Source organism: Mastomys coucha, unplaced genomic scaffold (assembly GCF_008632895.1).
Source record: "Mastomys coucha isolate ucsf_1 unplaced genomic scaffold, UCSF_Mcou_1 pScaffold4, whole genome shotgun sequence".
In the NCBI taxonomy this organism is placed as follows: domain Eukaryota; kingdom Metazoa; phylum Chordata; class Mammalia; order Rodentia; family Muridae; genus Mastomys; species Mastomys coucha.
Window position 1 is genome coordinate 44,871,838 of NW_022196910.1, and position 6,893 is coordinate 44,878,730.

Genomic DNA, 6,893 nt, shown 5'->3' on the forward strand with positions numbered 1-6,893 from the left:
GAGAGAGAGAGAGAAAGAGAGAGGTTCTGCCATGAAAGGGTGGGGGAAGATCAGAGGAGCCTCCTCGGAGAGGAAAATGGCCTTGTCCCATTCTTCTAATGAGGAGCACCGGAACTGTAGTTAGGCTGTACCACGACAATCGTCTGGCCATGCCAGTCTATTCACTGACCATAACAGGACTTGTGTTTTAGACCTGAGAGAACCCTGTGTGGACATGTTTGGGCATGTTTCCTCCTGAGGGTGTGAGTCCCTTAGGGAGGCAGAGGTCACTGTCTGGACTTGCTGAGTCACCGGGTCAGCCAGAACTCAAGCACAGTCCCATCTCCCGGAAAGAAATGTGAAGAGTTCCTTTTTTCTTTCCCGACCTGCACTCAGACAAGACTCTGATTTGTGGGTTTATCACAGAAAAGAATTCCAGGCTGGAGCTGGGCATGGTGGCACACAGACACTTTTAATATCTAAAGCAAGGGGGAGTTGGAGAGTAAGGCTCTTCCACCCAGCCTCTGCTCCAGCCTGTTCACCTCCCTATATAGCTGTTCTGTCCCATGTCTCCTTCAAATACTTAGCAACGACAGCTTCCGCTATAGCCAGAGGAGGAAATGAAAGCAGTTACAATTACAGGCTGAGATGAGAAAGCCACATAGAATGGTTTCTCTCCGAAAGGGATAATTCACGTGTTGCAACCTGCTGCGTCACCCAGATCTTGATGTTCTGGCCTTCAGAGGTCAGTCTTCCCTCTTTCTGGACCAGCGTCCCCTCCCTAGATCTCTAACTGCTCACTGTGATGACTAAAAGCAGCAGAGCCTTGCCTCTCCGCTCAGTCTGAGAGTGCATTTAACTCCCAATGAGCCACATTTCTGGTTACACATTTCACATATTTATTTCTCTCAGTCCTCTCCTGTTTAAGAGAATTTACTAAGCTACAAAGCAATGTCAAATACTGTTAAGCCAAATCTGCAGGAGTTCATAGTTTTGCTCTGGGCACCTGAGCCTTGGGCCTCAAGGACCAAACCAAAAGAGAACGTGATGCCTGTCACCCAGCTTCCCTTGTGTGTCTCAGAGACTCTACAACCGGCCAGGCTGCGGCCAATACTTTTGCCGTCTGGGCTTCACTTTGGTTTGCTACAAATGTTGTTTATTGATGTGTGTCTTGGTAGGAATGAATACAATGCAGAGACTCTGCTGTCCCTCCCTTAGGCACCAACTGAAACTGGAATTTCCCCAGGAGGCTCACACTGAAGCCTTGTGCAGCTGGAGGAGGAGCTTGTCTCCAGGAAGGAGCTCTCACCATTTTGACATGTTCTCACCATTTTGTCATGGGTGGGACACAGACAGTAATGGGTGGGTGATGGGCAGCACTCCATCCCCACGGCAAGGACTGTTTAGTCGTTCATGTATGGCCTTTGCCCTCTATTTAAACCTTAGCTTCATGACAGGACCTCAGAGATGGACTTAGACAGTCACTGAACCTCTTTATTTGATCCTCTTTTTTTTTTTTTTTAAGATTTATTTTTATTTATTTCATGTATGTGGGTACATTGTCTCTGTCTTCAGACATACTACAAGAGGGCATCGGATCCCTATTACAGATGGTTGTGAGCCACCATGTGGTTGCTGGGAATTGAACTCAGGACCTCTGGAAGAGCAGTCAATGCTCTTAACCACTGAGCTATATCTCCAGCCCTCCTCTTTCTAATATAGCCACATTGAATAAAGCCCCCCACATCCCACATCTCTTTTCTGATTTTCAAAGCTACTTGTCTCTTTAACTGGCCCATTGAGGATGTATGGCTGACTCTAGCTTCTTAGGGCTTCTCAGCAGAGGCTCTGACCTTAACAATCCCAGGAACTAGTTGAAGTTCTTAGATGTTGCTTTGCCCCTGGAAGCCCCGTTAGTTTACCACTTTTATCTGTTTTCTTTCTTTTAGTTCACTTGAGTAAAGACGATTAAATTTAATCTTTAAAAAACAAAAAAACAGGCCTGGTAGTGGTGGCGCACGCCTTTAATCCCAGCACTTGGGAGGCAGAGGCAGGCGGATTTCTGAGTTCGAGGCCAGCTTGGTCTACAGAGTGAGCTCCATGACAGCCAGGACTATACAGAGAAACCCTGTTTCGAAAAACCAAAAAATAAGTACATCTGATTAAAATAACTCCTGAATGGCTATATATTCATTGTCTCTGCTCACTTTTTTCTTTTTTTGTTTTCTGAGACAGAATTTCTCTTTGTATCCCTGGACATCCTGGAAACTCTAGAGATCTGCCTGCCTCTGCCTCTGAGCACCGGGGTCAAAAGGTATGCACCACCACCTGGCTCTACTGACATTTCTTAAACGTGTCTGGTCAGATCCATGCTATTTGAAGGCTTAAACCCAAATGCATTGCATAAAGAGATGAATATTATCACACGGCAGTCTGCTTTAAAAGTCACCTTTGGTTTTCATCATAGTCGAAAATAAAGTTAAGAGAGTCAGAACTGGAGCTTTATTCTGTAAACATGACAGCAGTCACTTGTCTGGTTATAACTACATACAGCCTATGTGGCCTGTTGTGTACTAAGTACACCTTTATCTAGTTTCTTGAATGGCTATGACAATCCTAACCAGGAAGGACAGACATACTTTGAGAAGGAATTTGGCCATGACCTTTCATTCATATACTGTTTGTACTTTGGGGGACAATAGCCTGATCAACATACATATATACGACCTTTTAAGCTTGAAGGGTTGTAAGGGAGAAACTGACTCTCTACTGCTATCCAATCACACACTGCGACGAGGCATTTGAAGAAATGAAACTGGGTTCTTGGGGGCTGGAGAGAGGGCTCAGCAGTTAAGAGCATTGACTATTCTTCCAGAAGTCCTGAGTTCAATTCTCAAGAACCACATGGTGGCTCACAACCATCTATAATGGGATCTGATGCCCTCTTCTGGTGTGTCTGAAAAGAATGATGGTATATTTGCATATATAAAATAAGTAAATAAATCTTAAAAAACAAAAAACAAAAAAACCCTGGGTTCTTAAGAGACCAGCCTGGCTAATGAACACTCAGATGGAGACACTATGAGTCATGTTCCCTTGGTGACTCAGAGCCACAGTGTATGGTACAGTCAGTGTCATCTCTCATGTGTGTCATCATGTAGCAGTTTAGCTGTGGCTTTGTTCTGCTCAGTAAACCAAGAGCACCCTTTCCCCTTTTCTGGGTGTAGTACAGTGTGCTGCATGCAGGACATGCTTTTTGTTGTGTTGTTTACCCCTTAACAACCTCCCCATAGGGTCTCACTATGTAGCCCCAGTATACAGACCAGGCTGGCCTCAAACTCCCAGAAACCCTCCTGAGAGCCTTGCAGAGCGATCTTAATCCATGCTGCTGAAAGAGTAAAGAATTGGGAATGTAGCTTAGTGTTTTGGGCTAGGACTGTAGCTTAGAGTTTGACTAGCATGGGCAAGTCCCTGGGCTTGATCCCCAGTGCTATAAGAAGGAAATAAGGAAGGACAGTGGATTAAACATATATTAGTTGAGAAACAATCCAACCCTCTTTTTTTTTTTTTTTTTTTTTTTTTTTTTTTGGTTTTTCCAAAAAACCAAAACAACTTGGCCCGAGAACTCAGAAACAACCTGGCCCAAAACAATTGCCAGGTGGTTAGCCTGCCCCTGGACCCTAGCACGAGCCAGCACCAATCAGAAACCACCCTGTACTTTCCCCTTACCCCAGTCTTTCCTTTTGCCCCAGCAACTGCACAGAAATAAAAAGCTGCCTAAGACCTTGCTCCGGGCCAGACTCCTCTACCCCTGCGAGGGATATGAGTCCTGCCCCAGCTAGCTGGAATAAAAAGCCTCTTGCAGATTGCATCAAGTCCGTGTCTTGGTGGTGTGTGGGGTCGCCACTCCCGGGATTTGAGTGTGGGGGTCCCTCCGGGAATCTCATAGTCCCAGCACTTGGGAGGCAGAGGCAGGCGGATTTCTGAGTTTGAGGTCAGCCTGGTCTACAGAGTGAATTCCAGGACAAGCCAGGGCTACATAGAGAAACCCTGTCTCAAAAAACAAAAAACAAAAAACAAAAAACAAACAAACAAAAACTACAAAAAAACAAAACAAAAACAAAAAAAAGATTTAGTAAAGTTCTGTATGTTATTTTGAAAGCCTTACTTCTTTCCTAATGTGAATAATTTCCTCCATCAAACCTAAGGCTAAAGGAATGTAGTTTGCTAGCCTATGAAAAGAAGGCTGTCTTCTCCAACATCTACTTCTTAGACAGAGCACCGATTCACTGGGACTGGGACCTGGTATGGAGTGAGCTCAGTCAGAAGATGGAGGGACGAGACACAAAGCCAGTCTAAACTGTGGGCAGAACAAAGTCTTTAGGAAGGAAAAGCTTGTGTTGAATTTTTAAGAGCATTTAAAGAAACTAACTATAAGAGTTGTAACTAATATATTATATATTATATATAATATAAATAAATAAATGTATGTCACTTTGGAGATGATTATAATGTATGTGACACAGGAGTTAAGAGTTCAACACAACTGTAAATATGACAAGGTTTTGTAATTAGGGACACCCATGGTGGCGGCACTTGCCAATTAATTTTAAATATTCTTATGCTGAAAGCTGTTTGAATGAGCAAGAACTCTCTATAAAAGACCAACAGTTTCTTGCAGGGGAGGGGTTATTTTGTATCTTATGACAAGGTCTTACATACAAACCCTTGACTACCTTGGTGGCTGCCATGTAGGGCAGGCTAGCCTCAGGCTCACAGAGATCTATCTACCTGCCTCTGCCACCTGAATGCTAGGAGTAAAGATGGGTGCCACCATATCCGGTGACCAACAATGAGGGCTTCTAGTAGTATCACTAGCTTTAATGAGTAGACCCATTACCATCCTGATGCGATTTGGCTCATGGCCCATCACCACGCTGCTTGGTTAACAAAAACCACACAGCTTCACAAAGACATTTCTCTAACACGTTCTCTATAGACCTGTCCTCCTCCTAGATCCTAGCGTGGAACAAGAGTGCAAACCATGTTCCTCTAGGTTGACTTTAGTTTCCCACTTTACCCAGGAGCAGAATTGTCCATCCCTAGAGAGCAAAACCACACTAGTTATGTTAGACCCTTTCCTTATCAACTCAAAATTGATACATATTTTTGTTTTGAAACAGTGTTTCTCTATGAAGCCCTGGCTGTCACAGACCAGGTTATTCTTGAACTCAGAGATTCACCTGCCTATGCCTCCCGAATGCTGGACTAAAGGCAGGTGCCACCTCCACCCACGCATGAAATGATAATTTTTTTAAAGATTTTATTTGTTGTATGTATATGAGTACACTAGTGTATCAGACACATCAGAAGAGGGCATCAGATCCCATTACAGATGGTTGTGAGCCACCATGTGATTGCTGGGAATTGAACTCAGGACCTCTGGAATAGTAGTTAGTGCTCTTAACCACTGAGCCATCTCTCCAGCCCGAGATGATAATTCTTAAAAGCATGTCTTTTGTTCTGCAGCCTTGTCAGGAGCTTACTGCTGTTCTTTCAGGTAAAAATGATCTAGAAAAGTGGGGGCAACAACTGACTCCAGCTTACAGTTCACTGGCAAGAGCTTCTGAGACCCATGTATGCTTCTCAGTGTGGGGCACAAATGTTTATGTGTGCTTTCCATTTGATCATAGAGAGTGCTAAAAATCCAGGTACTCAGCAGTCAAGGCTAAGGAAAATTAATAATTTCGGCTGCATAGTGAACAATAAGTAAAACTGGTGTTAAAAATAATAAAATAAAATGCAGAGACTAGTGATCTGCTACAGTTTGAATTTGAAACTCAGAGTTTGGCCACAGAACCTACAGCTCATTATCTTCAGAGCCTGTTTGGAGGAAATCACTCAACAGATGGACTTCTTTACATTTATTCACTTATTTTGTTGTGTGTGCACATGTGTGTGTGTATGTGTGTGCATGCCACAGCATTCATGTGGTGGGCAGAGGCACTTTGTGGGAACAGGTGAACAATTTCTCTCTACAGTGAAACTGAGTTTGAACTCAGGGGTGAGGGGAGTGTCCTTACCTGCTGAGATAGCTTTCTGGCCCTCAGCAGATTAAAGCAAACTCACCAAGCCTGCTTCCCTTGTCAATGTGTATGAAAGGGAGGTAGCAGGATAAGGTCTGAGGTGGGGATTATGATGATGGGGGCAGGGAGTGAAACCCAGAGAGAGCTGAGCATGTGCTAGGCAAGCATCTACCCTTGAGTTACACAGTGCTCAGACCTCTATTACTCTTCACCTTAAATTCTAGTTTGTCTGATCTTAATAGCACTGCCTCAGACTTCCTTCTTTCTTCTCTCTTTTTAGAAAGTCTCTAATGACAAAGTTAAATTTTGTCTATTGAAAATTTTGTTTTAGGGGAACTGGAGAGATGGCTCAGTGGTTAAGAGCACTGACTGCTCTTCCAGAGGTCCTGAGTTCAAATCCCAGCAACCACATGGTGGCTCATAATGGGATCTGACTGCTTCCTCTGGTGTGTCTGAAGACAGCCACAGTGTACTCATATAAAATAAAAAATAAATAAATAAAATAAATCTTTAAAAAAAGAAAATTTGGGCTGGAAGAGATGGCTCAGTGGTTAAGAGCACTGACTGCTCTTCACATGATGGCTCACAACTATCCATAATGAGATCTGATGCCCTCCTCTGGGGTGTCTGAAGACTGATACAGTATACTTACATATAATAAATAAATTTTTAAAAAAGAAAAGAAAAGCAGTGGTGGTGAATGCCTTTAATCCCAGCACTTGTGAGGCAGAGACAGGCGGATTTTTGAGTTCGAGGCCAGCCTGGTCTACAGAGTGAGATTAGGACAGCCAGGGCTACACAGAGAAACCCTGTCTCGGAAAACCAAAA